The sequence below is a fragment of the Lepus europaeus genome, chromosome 9 (assembly GCF_033115175.1).
Source record: "Lepus europaeus isolate LE1 chromosome 9, mLepTim1.pri, whole genome shotgun sequence".
Classification (NCBI taxonomy): domain Eukaryota; kingdom Metazoa; phylum Chordata; class Mammalia; order Lagomorpha; family Leporidae; genus Lepus; species Lepus europaeus.
In genome coordinates this window covers 103609095-103624763 of record NC_084835.1, presented here as the reverse complement: position 1 = coordinate 103624763, position 15669 = coordinate 103609095, and positions in this window count along the sequence as shown.

Below are 15669 nucleotides of genomic sequence, written 5' to 3'. Positions count from 1 at the left end.
GTAGCTTTTACAAAAAAGAAAGCAAGATTCTAAGGGTCCAAATGAAAATTGTGACAAACAGTAGCAAGCTGTTTAAATTTATTTGTAAGCACAAAGATTACATTTGACTAGGCAACTTTGGATTGCACTGTGAAGTGCAAAGTATATAAAAAAAAATAAAATAACAATGAAAGTACAGACTTCCCTACCCCTCTCAGGGTGGTAAGATTCCAAATGCTTGGGAACTTCTGCTTGCATGCATTCTTATAACATTTGCTCCTTTTGCAGGGACTCAGTAATAGAGGAAATAAATAGTGAAATGATCAATGTAAATATTTTGCAATCAATCACTATTGTCAGATCTGAAGGATCTCTAACATGAAAAACCTCAGAGGAGTGCATTATGTCAGAATGGGGTCGTCTTCTGAACCTGAATTCCAACATGAAAGCCAAGCATTGATGTAGCTTCTTTCTTCCAGAATCAACAAAAGAAGAAATGCCTGGATGAATGTGAGAGGAGGGTACTGATCTCCCTCTTTTGGCATTTTTTTTTTTTTAGGAAAAGAGAAGGGGAGCAATTTTCCAAATTTTATTAAATGGCCATTAAAACCATGTGGAGGCTGTGAGATGGAGAACATAAAGTTGGAAGCAGTCAGTCAAGATGTCGCTCGTTCCTCAGTCATTTTTTTACCCTACTTAATTCTAAAATCTCTTCCTTGACTAAAGAGAGAAGACAGAATTTTAGAATGAAATATTCCAATTCTGTACAGGTAGAAATTGTAGAATGTTTTTGTGAAAGCATTGAAATTCCAGAGTGGACCCAAGGAGTGCTTGTAGGATCATGATAGGAGTCCCAGAGACTCAACCACATGAAAAGAAGAACACGCCAAACCTTGCCAGACCTGAGGAACAGCTGGAAGGCACAGGCGAAAGCAAAGAAGAAGTGAGGGAGAAAAGCAATCAGTATGGAGGCTGCTTCATCTGTTGCCTCCATGTAAATTTAGGCTGCCACTACTAGTGAACACCTGTCGGAGCTGGATATTATTTTGCAGTTAAAACAATACCCACGTGAAAAAATAAAAGTGACTGGTTTTGAGAAAACACAGACATTTTTTTCCAGATTCTCCTCTGACAGTCCTGAAGTCTTTGCGGGGATCATCACGTGACTCACAATAAGGTCGAGCCTGAACCCAGGAACAGCTGCGTCAAATATTAAAGCCGCCTTAAACATGTTCACTCTATGAAAAAAAAGTAATCTGAAGGCAAAGCCCCAAAGCAACTGAATACTGTAAACTTATCTTACAAGGAGATCATTCTTAGATACTGAGGGTGTGACCCAAATGCTTCAGTGAAACTTAATTTCCTGCTAGCTAGGGAAAGAATGACAAACACTTTCTAATTTGATTAAGTCAGGATGAGAGCCGGTGGGTCTCCTGCCACCGTGGGTACTGATAAGATTTCAGCTTCATAGTCAGGGAATAGCCCTGGCCTTTATTTGGGACAACACTTCTGCTATCAAACTGATGGAATATTTTCAGCCTAGGAGAGGGAGGGAAATAAAATTATTTGTGTTCCCAAGACTCTTGGAACTAGAGGATTTGATTGGGCAGAATCTGCAGCATCCATAGCTCAGTAGATAGCCCAGTTCCAGTGAGGCTGATGCTAACCCAGTCCAAAGCACCATATGATAAGGGTTCTTTCTGTTGAAACAAAGTAGTGAGTATCATGCCCATTTTGGTCACATTAAAATCTGTGATTGCTGCCCTTCCCCTTGACCACCCTGTCAGCATTCTGAAAGCTATTTGATATTTGTCTTGGAGTAAAGCAAGGATTGAGTGAACCCAGCAATTAGTTCAGTCCTGCAGAACGGGAATCTTGACTCTGCTTAGTGTGTATTCCTGAGGATCGCTGCTGTTTGGAGTGGTAAGAGAAGGAGTCACAACAGAATCTTACCTTCGAGGGGGCAAAGAGGCTGTCAAGAGTTGTTAATAATGAAAAGAAAACAAAACCTTTGAAGAATTGCAGATGAACTAACATTAGATAGAAAAACATGGGAAGGAAAGTATCGACACCAGGTAACACAGCAGAAATAACTTTGGAGAGGATCCTACTATTCATCTCTCTCGCCCAGCCATGTCTCCCTCCAGCACCAACTTCCTCCCTCTCCTGCAAGTTCAAGCTCACAGTCACCTTCGACTTCTTGTTACTCATGCCCTCCAAATCATGCAGAATGTTATCACACAGCCAGTAAACTGCATTCTCTCCTTTTTGTTCTTCTGCAGTGGAGGTTCTTATCACTTCTCATCTTGTCTCTGGATCGCCCATCTCTTTTCTATTTTCATTTTAATACACACTACATGCTAGCGCCAGGGTAATGTCAAAATGCAGTTCTCAGTGTAGCATTCCTGTGCTCTGAAACCTGTGGTTACTCCCTCGTGGACTGAAGAATTAAATTACTAATTCATCATTATTGCTTTTCTGAGTCTGATCAAAATAGTTTCAAATTATTTTTTAGTATCTCTGTACTTGAGACACTATAGTCCAGCGATACTTATCATACAGTGCCCAAAACCTCAAGTTTAGGTTCCAGTTGTTTAAATGCTGCTTATTAAGACCCACCTCAAATATTATTTCCCTCTTTAAAATTATTCCTATCGATTAGTTCAATGACTGTTCCTTCCTACAACAATTATTCTACATTGCCGGTTCCTACAGCTGTTGGGGTATTTTTTGCACCTGAGCTTGGACTGCTTGAGGTCAGGGAATCTCAAAATCATTCCCTATAGCACTCTGAGTACTTTCAACATAGTAGCTACTCTATATATGTATGGTTATTTGAATAAAATGCTACAAAGGAAAAATAAAATTTTATGTAGGGTCAGTATAAAAGGAGAAGATCTTGAAAAACAGCATGTTCATAAAATTCATAAAATGTGAACTCCAAGAGAAATAAAGAGAAAATTCATTTTCAGGGAGAATCTTAACAAATGTCCCTCCTGCACATTCTAAAATGAGCTACTTACCTTCAAAACTGTGCACCATTGACATTATTCCAAAACATGAAACTATAGAAATTAAAAGGGGAAAGGAACTATTGAATAATCTTGGTTTTTTGTTCTGTCAATTCAAGATCTCTACTTTCTTCTATTCTTCATCATAACTGGAAGTAGAAGTCAATTTTCATCTATTCATCTGCCTTTTGACAAGGGAGTTTCAAATGAATTAAATGATTTTTCTGTAGGAGGCTGGTTTCTTTAAGTTATAGTTCATTTTCTTTGTGAATGAAATCTGCCCCACTGTTGAGAGGTCACTAATTGTACAATTGAGGTTACCACATTGATTCCATTTCTCTTGAATAAGTTGGTGTGTTTTTCAATTCCTATCCTTTTTCCTCAAAAATCTATAAAATAAGGAATATTCAAAGGCCCTTTTATGTTTATCTGCAAAGTGATGAGTTTTACTTACTTAAGATATTATCTGTAGAAAATTTTGAAAACTTAAATTGCTTCATGTCCACTAGATTTCAACATTAGTGGCAATTGCTAGGGTTGGAACTAGGTCACAGGAACTGAGTGCATTGGGAAACCTGGTAGAGCAACTAACTTGTCCTGGTTTATTTGAGATTTTCCCAGTTTTAGCACTAAAGGTTCCGTGTCCCAGAAAACATTTCAGTTCAGGACAAACTCAGTGTTCAGTGATCCTATTGTTAACAATGGTGTCAGGGAACAGATGTTTTCATTGTGTCTCCTTTTATAATTCTGGATATGGTATTGAATATGCAGTACCTATTCTAAAAATGTATTTAAAAATACAAAATTTTTACCAAGATCTCTAACAATCTATTCAGGAAAAACAAAAACCGGAAACATGCCAAATAATGATAATAATAAACCCACATTGGTTGAATTTATCTTAATCTCCAAAGAAAAGACGTCCCTAGGTCAGCAGTGTGAATTTGGGGATTCTAAACCCGTCTTCAACTGCGGAATTACCACAAGGAGCCTGCAGATCCATATGTGCATCAAATCATATTGGTGCACAGAATGATATGGCTCAAGTATACATGTATCTTTATTCTTCAGATATTTGTAGGAATTCATTTCATAAACAAACTAAAATATATTTATAATTTTTAAAAACACAGTGCATGAATCTTAGAATTGCAGACTTTCAGACCCGAGTGGGACCTTAGAAATTGATTCAGCCAATGCCATTCTTTTACAAATGTGAAAGCAGAGTTGCACAACTACTTAATGGAATGTGTGCTCCATGAATGAATCTACCTCATGGCGCTAAGCTAATTACAGTAGGGTTTATATAGCTCTTATAGAATTGTGATTAAGTCCTGTGGGGTTTTGTGATCATCAGTTTGCTATCTATCGTCAGTGGTACTGAACAGTGCCTTTCCCCACTCTCCTTGATTTACCATAAAGTGACAGTCTGGAGTCCAGGAGACAAATACCTCCATGCTAGGCCTGGTTTTGCCACCAACCAGTAGAGTAATCTTGGGATGTCACTGACCATCTCTAGGCATCCGTGTTCTCTTCCAGGAAAACCAAAGGACTGGTCAAGATGATCCCTAGGGTCCTTTTCCTTGATAACATTTCATGACCTGCATACTATCAAAAGAACTTCCTTGGTCAAAACCTATACAAATTGGCTCCTGGAGCTTTAATGGAAGCCAGAATTCCACAGTTACTCAATGGCAGAGTTACAATTAGAATTTAATTCTCTGGACTCCCTGCCTTTTTATCTACTTTGGCCCCCCCACAGTATACATAATTAAGCTTTCAATGACTTCCATCTGCCCCTAGGAACTGTGGAATCACAGATCAACACAACCATGGAAAAGAGAAAAACAAGATAATTCTGAAGTCCAACCTTGGGGATTTGGGATTCTCTTTTTTGTGGATTATGTGCAAGCAATGATCATTATTGACATTAATAACATATTTGAGGGATGCCTTAGACTTTATGACTCACATTACATATAGAATCTCACTTAAGACCATACATGTACTCTGAAATATTTAAAGAAACTGCATTTACTGCCAATTTCTGAGTATGGTGATTATTCTCCAAAATTACATTTTCCAGGAAGCTATTAGCCTCATGTGGCTGTTTAAATTTAAATTAATTAATAAATTTATAATCATGTTTCTTGGTCACACTGGCTACATTTTAAGTACTTAGCAGTCATGTCTAGTGGCTGTCATATTAGCATATATATTTAATTTCTATTGTTGTCAAAAGTTCCAATGGAAGCATCACTCTAAGAGGTTGTGACTTACCCACAATCACATAGTGAGCAAGTGATGGAGGTAGGATGGTAGAATTTTTACCCAAAGGCTAGTGGCCTCATTCCAGAGTAACTTCTCATCATCTAGCCTACATATGTTTTTCTTCCTATTTAATTAGTAGTTTCCACAAAAGAAAAGAAAACTAAAATTAATATCAATTAAGGAACTCAGAAGAGGGTGGCACCATCCTAATGTACAGAAAGCATAGGACTACGGATGACAGAGTAGACAGCAAAGTCTGAGCAGAGAACTAAACCCCAGCGTGTTCACAAGCAACCTCAAAAGTAAACAACAAAGAATTCTCAGAGGGAGAATTCCAAGAAGGAAAAATAGGGAGGGAGCTTCCTGCTCTAGTCTACAGGAAGATAGTTTAAAAAAAGTGGAGAGGGGCCTGCCACTGTGACTTGGTGGGCTAGGCCTCTGCTTGCAGTGCTGGCATCCCATATGGGTGTTGGTTCATGTCCTGGCTGCTGCATTTGTGATCCAGCTCCCTGCTAAGGGCCTGGGAAAGCTATGCAAGATGGCCCAAGGGCTTGGGCCCCTGTATCCTTATGGGAGACAAGGAGAAGGCTCCTGGCTCCTGGCTCCTGGCTCCTGGCTTCGGATCAGGGAGTGAACCAGTGAATGTCTCCCTTCTTCTTGTCTGTGACTCTGCCTTTCAAATAAAAAAAACTTTCTTAAAAAATGTGGAGAGAGTGCAATCTCATGGAAGAGTTAGGGAAAAAACTGTAGAGGAAATTCCACTCAAATTAGAGGGACACTGTGGATCGATGTGGAGGGAATGGATGCGCACAACTCAGGACCCCTGCAGCAATTAGCCTCTGCACCAGCTTCAGAGAATGAGGTGAGACCAGACTGCAGCAGCCTAAGCCACTGGTGATAAAGCAGCAGGAAGAGCCTGGTGTGAGTCCAGGGTGGAGCCTAGTGGGGGACAGAAACCAAGTGAAGAAGATGCCTGAATCTGGCTGTAAGAATTTACAAGGGGTTGGGCATTTGTGACTATGGGAGACCTGTGTGCTGGGATGGACTGTGAAAATGCTGTGGCTGCATGGGAGGACTCTCAAGATGTGGCTGCATCTCTGACAAGCCACTGTGGGTGGTTCCACATGCTCAGGGCTCCCTGATCACCTGGTGAGAGTCATTGCTGCCAGATCCATGCTGACACTGAGGACTGCATGGATCCTTTGTGTGGATCCTGTGACAGTGTGGATGAATATTGTACCCACTGGGGCTAGCACCCAGGGAATTGGTCCCTTTGGAGGAGAAGAGGTGAGTGTAAGACTACGCCAATAGAGTTGATCAAACCCTCCCCTCTGATAAAAAAAAGGAGATTTACCACACCAAACTTCAGTGTCACCTTGGACACCCCCCTCACACTGGAGCACTGAACAGAGCTCCCAGGCCACAGCCAGCGCTTGCCTCTGGGTATTTATTGAAAGGGTAGACATTCCACTAACCCACAGATGCATAGTCCAAAGATAAAACTCATCACAGTGGGAGAAGGGGGAAGTATCTCCACAAATGTCAAAAAGTAAGCACAGAAGTTAAGGAAACAAGTAAAAGGACAAGAACATCATGCCCCCAAAGGGACACAGCAACACTTCAATGCTAGAATGTGAAGATGAATGGATTGAAGAAATGCCAGAAATAGAATTCAAATATTAATTATAGGATTACTTAGAAGTAATCAGAAGCAAATCCATGAATTAAAGAAATCCATACATGACATGAATGAAAATTTTTCCCAAGAAATAGACTAAATTTAAAGAGAGATCAAAATGAAATATTGGAAATGAAGAATACGGTAGGTCAAATAAAAAAATGAAGTAGAAAGCCTTCACAACAGAATTGGTGAATAAGACAGACTATCCAAGAAGAAAACAAATATTTGCAAATAGACCAAAAAAATTTTTCAAGAAATTAGAAAAATTGAAAACAATATTGGAGATTTATGAGATACTATCAACTGACCCAAAATATAGGTCATATGAGTTCCTGAAGGCGTGGAAAGAGAAAATGGATTAGAAGGACTTTTTTGTGAAATAATTATAGAAAACTTCCCTAATTTGGAGAAAGAAAGGGACATTCAAGTGCAGGAAGCACATAGAACTCCTAATAGACAGCAGCAGAAAAGATCTTCATCACAGCACATTATAGTCAAAGTCTCCCCAGTAAAACATAAAGAAAAGATTCTAAAATGTGCATGAGAGAATGCAAGATTACTTTCAGAAGATCTCCAATTAGACTCACAGCAGACTTCTCTTCAGAAACCCTATAGGCTTGGAGAGAGTGGTGAGATATATTTCAAGTCTTAAGAGAAAAAACTCTTGACCCAGAATAGTGAACCCTGCAAAGCTCTCATTTATTAATGAAGGTGAATTAAAGATCTTTCATAACAGAAAGTTGAAATTTGTCACCACTTGTCCAGCCTTACAAAAGATGAGCTACACAGAGAAACACAGAAACATGGTCATCACTATGAAAGAAGGGGAAGGTAGAAAATCTCCCAGTAAAAGTACAAAGAGGTCATGGCTCAATAGGCTAATCCTCTGCCTGTGGCACCGGAACCCTGGGTTCTAGTCCCAGTCGGGGCGCCGGATTCTGTCCTGGTTGCCCCTCTTCCAGGCCAGCTCTCTGCTATGGCCCGGGAGTGCAGTGGAGGATGGCCCAAGTGCTTGGGCCCTGCACCCCATGGGAGACCAGGAGAAGCACCTGGCTCCTGGCTTCGGATTAGCACGGTGCACTGGCCGCAGCAGCCATTGGGAGGTGAACCAAAGGAAAAGGAAGACCTTTCTCTCTGTCTCTCTCTCTCACTGTCCACTCTGCCTGTCAAAAAAATAAATAAATAAATAAAGAGAGAGAGAGAGAGAGATTAAAAAAAAAGTACAAAGAAAATCCAAAGTAAAAAAAATAGGAATATTTATGGAAAAAAGGCAGGGCCAAGTCAATACTTATCAATAGTCACCTTGAATGTAAATGGCCTCATCTCTCCAGTTAAAAGATACAGAATGGGTGAATGAAAAAAAAATTCTATTTACTGCCTACAAGAAATACATTTCACCAACAAAGTGCTATCAAACTGAGAATGAAAGGACAGAAAAAGATATTCCATGCTAACAGAAACCAAAAAAGAGCTGGTTTAGCCACTCTAACATCAGACAAAATAGACTTTAACACAAAACCTGTTTAAAGAAACAAATAAGGGCATTATGTAATGATTAAGGGATCAGTTCAACAGGAAGATGTGACTATAATAAATGTATAAGTACCTAATTACAGGGCATTGACTATTTAAAAGAAATGTTAAGAGATCTAAAGGGAGACATAGACTCCAATACAATAGTAATGGGAGATTACAATACTCCACTTTCAGCAATGGACAGATTAACCAGACAGAAAATCAGCAAGGAAACAACAGAGTTAATTAACACTATAGACCAATAGACCTAACAGATATCTACAGAAGTTTTCATCCTATAGTTGCAGAATACACATTCTTCTCACCAGTGCATGGAACTTTCTCTAGAATGTAGCACTTGCAAGGTGATGAAGCAAGTCTCAGCAAATTAAAAAAAAAAATCAAAGTCATACCATGCATCTTCTCTGACCAAAATGGAATGAAGCTGGAAATCAACAACTCAGGAATTCTAGAACATACTCAAAGAGACGGAGACTAAATGATGTGTACATCAGAAATTGGAAAGGCATCAAATAAATGAGTTATCAATACATCTCAAGGACCTAGGAAAACAACAGCAAACCAAACCCAAAAGTAGTAGGAGAAAAGAAATAATTAAAATCAGAGAAGAAATAATAAAATAAAAAATAAAAAAAGATCAGTGAAATGAAGAGCTGGTTTTCTGAAAAACTAAACTAAACAAAATTGACACACCATTGGCCCAGTGAACAACAACAACAAAAAAAAAAAAAAAAAAAAAACAGGGAGAAGACCCAAATCAATAAAATTAGAGATGAAAAATGAAAGGTAACAACAGATACCACAGGGAAAAATATGATCAGAAATTACTATAAAGAACTGTATGCCAACAAATCAGGAAACCTGGAAGAAATGTATAGATTCTTGGACACATATAACATACCTAATTTGAGCCAAGGAGACATAGAAAACCTAAACAGACCAATAACCAAGAAAAAAAATTTAATCAGTATAAAGATCATCCCAACAAAGAAAAGCCCAGGACTGGATGGCCTCACTGCTGAATTTTTCACTGTTGAACTCCAATTTTTCTCAAGCTATTCAAAACAATTGAAAAGGAGGGAATCATCTCAAACTTCCCCCATGAAAGCCAGCATTACCTTAATTCCTATACCTGAAAAAGATACAGTAGAAAAAAAAGAACTACAGATCAGTTTCCCTAATGAACATAGATGCGGAAATGCTCAATAAAATACTAACCAATCAAATCCAACCACACATCAGAAACATCATTCACCAGGACCAAGTAGGATTTCTCCCTTGCAAGAAGGGATGGCTCAACATTCATAAATCAATCAATGTGATACATCACATTACAAATTAGAGAAAAAAAAAACATGATTAACTCAATAAATGCAGAGAAAGCATTTGATAAAAGACAACATACTTTCATGATGAAAACTTTAAGAAAATGGGGCATAGAAGGAACATTGCTCAACACAATCAAGGCAATTTATGACAAACCCACGGCCACTGCCCTACTCTCATCACTGCTATTCAATATAGTCCTGGAAGTTTTATCCAGAGCCATTAGGCAAGAAAAAGAAATCAAAGGGATACAAATTGGGAAGGAGGAAGCCAAACTATCCATATTTGCAGATGACATGATTGCACATATAAGGGATCCAAAAGACTCCACTAAGTGGCTATTGTTTGTTAAGGTGGCAGGATATAAATTGACACACAAAAAGCAATAGCTTTTTTGTACACAGAAAATGCCATTGCCACAAAAGAACTTCTAAGATCAATCTCATTCATAATAGATATAGAAAAAATTAAATATCTTAGAATAAATTGATTAATGACATCAAAAATCTCTACAATGAGAATCACAACACATTAAAGAAATAAATAGAAGAAGACACAAAAATGGAAAAATCTTCCATGTTAATGGGTTGGAATAATCAATATCATCAAAATGTCCATACTACCAAAAATAATTTACAGATTCAATGGAATACCAATCAAAATACCAGACATTCTTCTCTGATGTAGAAAAAAAAAATGATGCTGAAATTCATATGGGAACATAAGAGACCCCGAATAGCTAACACAATCTTATACAACAAAAACACAGCTGGAGGCATCACAATATCAGATTTCAAGACATACTACAGGGCAGTTATAATCGAAACAACCTGGTAGTGGCAGAAAAACAGATGGATAGATCAATGCAACAGAATAGAAACTCCAGAAACCAACCTACTCATCTACAACCAACTTATCTTTGACAAAGGAGCTGAACTCAATCTCTGGAACAAAGACTGTCTATTCAAGAAATGGTGCTGAGAAAAATGGATCTTCACATGCAGAAGTATGAAGTTCCACCCCTTTATAAAGTTCCACACTTTATACAAAAATTCATTCAACATGGATCAAACACCTAAATCTACAACCTGATATCATCAAATCATTAGGAATATTGGGAAAACCCTGTAAGACAGTGGCATAGACAAACAGTTCTTGGAGAAGATCCCAGAGGCACAGGCAATTAAAGCCAAAATTGACAAATAGGATTACATCAAAGTGAGAAGCTTCTGCACTACAAAAGAAACACACAGCAAAGTGAAGAGACAACTGACAGAATGGGAGAAATTATTTGCAAACTATGTAACTGATAAAGGATTAATATCTAAAATATACAAAGAGATCAAGACACTGAACAATGAAACAAACAACCCAGTTAAGAATTGGGAAAAGAATTTAAAAGACATTTTTCAAAAGAGGAAATCTAAATGGCCAACAGACACATGAAAAAATGCTCAGGATCCCTAGCCATCAGGGGAATGCAAACAACAACCACAATGAGGTTTCACCTCACCCTCGTTAGAATGGCTCACATACAGAAATCGATAAACAAGTGCTTGCGAGGATGTGAGGGAAAAGGTACCCTAATCTGCTGTTGGAGGGAATATAAACTTGTAAAGCCACTATGGAAGACAGTATGGAGATACCTCAGAAATCTGAATATAGACTTATCCTGCCATTCCACTCCTGGGAATTTACCCAATGCAGATTAAATCAGTATATGAAAGAGTTATCTGTACACCCATGTTTATTGCAGCTCAATTCACAATAGCTAATATGGAATCAACCTAAATGCCCATCAACTGAAGACTGGATAAAGGAATTATGGGATATGTACACCATGGAATACTATAGAGCAGTAAAAAATATGAAATCGGGTCATTTGCAACAAAATAGATGGAACAGGAAACTGGAAAACATCATAGTGAAGTAAGCCAGTCCCCAAAGCACAAATACAGTATGTTCTCCCTGATCTGTGGTAATTAATACAGCACCTAAAAGGTAATCTATAGAAGTGAAGTTGACACTTTGAGGGGCAATAACTCTGTACAGCCCTTCTCTCAACTGTTAAGCAACAGGTTTCTTTTTCCATACAATTTGTTGAACTTTTACTTAGTTTATATTTAATCTTATATGTATAAAATTAATTGAAAATAGATATTAGTAGAAAATAAGAATGAGAATAGGAAAGGGATGAGGAAGAAAACTGGAAGTGCAGGTGGGAACGTGGGTTTGTGGGAAGAATCACCATGTTCCTAAAGCTGTATTTATGAAATGCATGATGTTTGTATTCCTTAAATAAAAGGTTTATGGGAGAAAATTTTCAAATGTTATTAGTGTCAGTCTTCCACTTTTCAAAGATTATCTACAACCAATTCTAAAGGGATTCAGCTAGAAAGAGACACAAAGAAAGAACACTAGAATTTTTAAAAATAGGACTATTAAATGAGAAATCTGAACATTATCTTGTTTTTTGCATACACTGATTTTCATGCAGTTGTTACAGAAAATACAAAGACTAGTCATAGTCTAGAACCACATCTACATGTAATTCAAAAGTGGGAGAACACACAGAAATACTATGACAAGGGCGATGATGACTGTGAAATCTTTCTTCAGCCCACTTTTGAAGAGATCAAAGGTATACAGTACATGTATTTCCAATGGGAAACAGCATGGTGTCTGATAAGTCTAAACTCTCAAACAACTAAGTATTGCTTAGAATCTTTCTGGATTTTTCCCTAGTTTTGTGACCTCTAGGAAACCCTGTAAACTCTCTGAATAAAATTAATACTTCAAAGACACAGCTGAACTCCCACATTATTGCCAAACTATTTATAATAGCCAAGAAATGGAAAGAACCCATGTGTCCACCCACTGATCAATGGGTAGAGCAAATATGTTCCATGCACATGAATACTATTCAGTCATAAAAAAGATGAAATCCTGTGATTTGTTACAGCATGGATAGAACTAGAGATCATTATGTTAAGTAAAATCAGAAAGCACAGATCGACAAGTATCTTGTGATCTCACTCATGTGGAATCTGAAAAAGTTGATCTCATAGGAGTTGAGAGTAGAATGATGCTAAAGGCTAGGGAGGGGTTGGGAAAGGATGGGGGTCTCGGGGAAGCTGGTTAGCAGGTTATGAGTTATAATTAGGTAGGAGAAAGAAGTTCTGGTGTTCTACTGCACAGGAGGATAACAATAATGTCCTGTGATTTTTTTAAAAGCTAAAAGAGAAAATTGTGAATGTTTTCACCATAAAGAAATGATAAACATTTAAAAAGATTGATATGTTAGCCTTGATTGGAACACTACACAATGTATGCATGGGTTGAATGATCACACGGTACTCCATAAAGATGTATAATTTTTTTATGTAATGGTCAAATTTTTAAACTTTTCTAAACTAAAAATTTTTTAAAAAAACTTTTAATTTGTTCATCTGGAAAACAGAATTTAACTACTTTCCACCATTTCCTTGAGAACTTGATTATAACCATGTATGGCATCCAGATTTTCTGGGTCTCATGCATTATTATCAACCACATGAGGTTCACTACAAAGTAATATGGCTTTGGTGAGATGGGATAAAATGTGGCATTTAGGTGACAATTTGGACTGGTCATCTAGAATTCTGTTGGGCGAAGATTTCCACTTACTACTGGCTTGCTTTGTTTCAACTGAAGAAATGGTGAAAGTGGCCAAAAAGCACTTGGTGAGAGGTAGGTTCATAATAAATAGGAGATTTTATTATTAATTTTCCTCAAGAGCATGCCATGTAATTTAGCTATGTCCATCACTTATTCAGATGTAAAAATTCAAATTTTTCATAGGTGGCTATTTTCACCTAAGAGAATTCTAGATGATGGATCCAAACTGTCACTTAATTGCCATCCTTTATCCCATATCACCCTAACTGTGTTTATTTACAGAAAACCTCTTACTGAGCAGATAGCAATACACTGGGTCCTGAAAAGCTTGCTTCTAGATATCAATTGCATATGTGTATGTTTATAGATTTCACCCTGGGGAGAAAATACAAATACTCATCTTGTACCTATGTTTTACAAGAACAAGTTCTATGGTAACTTCTACATTCATTATTAGCAAAGGTTGTATTTAAGATTCCTGTGTCTACTGCTTAATAACACCCAAATTAGTCTCGATAGAATTAGCTGTAATTAAGGACATTGTGAAATATGGTGGGGCAAACAGAATTACACTGTATTACTTTATTAATAATATTCTTTAACTACACTGTAAATTGCTATTAGGCCTGCATATTACTGCCTGGATATGGAAATAGTCTTTTGCTATGCTAATCTAACACAATTTTCTTTTAAATGTAAACAAATTATACTCTATTAATATGCTGTTCTACTTGCATAGTTAATTATTGTAACAGTAAGGAATAAAATTGTTCTGCTTTCTCTGTTTCTGATGGAAAAAGGGCTACATAAATAGTTTAATAGGGAACTAATTATGCAAAAAATTTAGATGCCTAAAATGTGTTTGTAATTACATTAAAATGGTCTTCTGTTCAAATATTGGAAAGCCTGCTAATTGGAGGCTAGCTGAAAATTTAAATATTGTGAATCAATGATTTTAATACAGTACATGTTTAGCTGTGTTTCTGTTCATATTTGTCTTGACAATGAAGAGAATATTTAACAGTGTTTAATAAGAGTGGCTCTGAGTTTCATACCAATGAAGTTAGTCTATGACAGACTAGAATTTTAAGCATGTATTTTATAGCATTAACTTTAATTTGCTCAAGAGAAACGGGCAACTTCGGACGTAGTAACAAGAAAAATAAAAGTATACTGCAAGAAGAATAGTTGATGTGAAAAGAAATTCTGATGTAGACCAAATCAATGAATCCTGGAAAATACCCCATGACAGGCAAACTGGACTTGATACGGTTGTAAATTGCTAAATTGTTTTAGATAAATAAACACATGTAGCAGATCACCTGCCTATTCTCCAAGGATTTCCAAGTGCATCACCTTATCCAGACATAATTAAGGGGTATTAAAAACATAATGCCTTGCTCTGAATGATTCTTTGTGGCATTCAAGCTTTTATTTTGATGTGGAAGTGAGGTTCTTAACTGGAGAAAAATGCACTGCTAAAATAATCCCACTCTTTTGGAGAGAATTTCAACAACCTGTCCTGAATTTTAAAGTATTTTGGGAAAAAAAAAAAGGGCAAACTGTTCATTATAATTTTTACAACAATACAAATGAAAGTGCTGCATATGTAACCAGGATTAATCGTACAGATAATTGGGAGCCCAGAAATAACTTTATAATTTAAAATTCTTGCTTCTTAACAGAGTTGTTGTGAGGATCAAGAGATAGAACACACTTGAAAGTGTGTTGAAGGCTATGATACGCACAAGGAAAGTAGCAAAATAATCACCATGGTTATTTACAATAATAAGATGAGACATTAATTTGTCCTACAATGTTATCCTTGCTGAAGAGTCCTTTCAACCAGACTTCCACAGCTCTCATACCTTGAGGATGCAAGGCAGTGTTTAGGTTTGAGCTCTGGAACTTAACAACCAGAGTATAAATCCTAACTCTACCTCTTAGGGCCTGACATTCTCACGGATGCTACTCTGGGGATCTGTTTCATGGGCATTGTCTACCTTAGAAAAACTACTACAGAACATGCCTGTGACTATAGACTTGTAGTTCAGGCCACCGAAGATTAGAGATGGGACACGGGCACTCCCTTGACTTGCATCCTCTGGTCTGCTTTAACACAAACCAGGAGGAAAAGAAAGCTAGGCATCAGAAGCAATGGGTGGCAGGCCTATTAATGGCTGATCTATACAGTGATCTGCCCTCAAG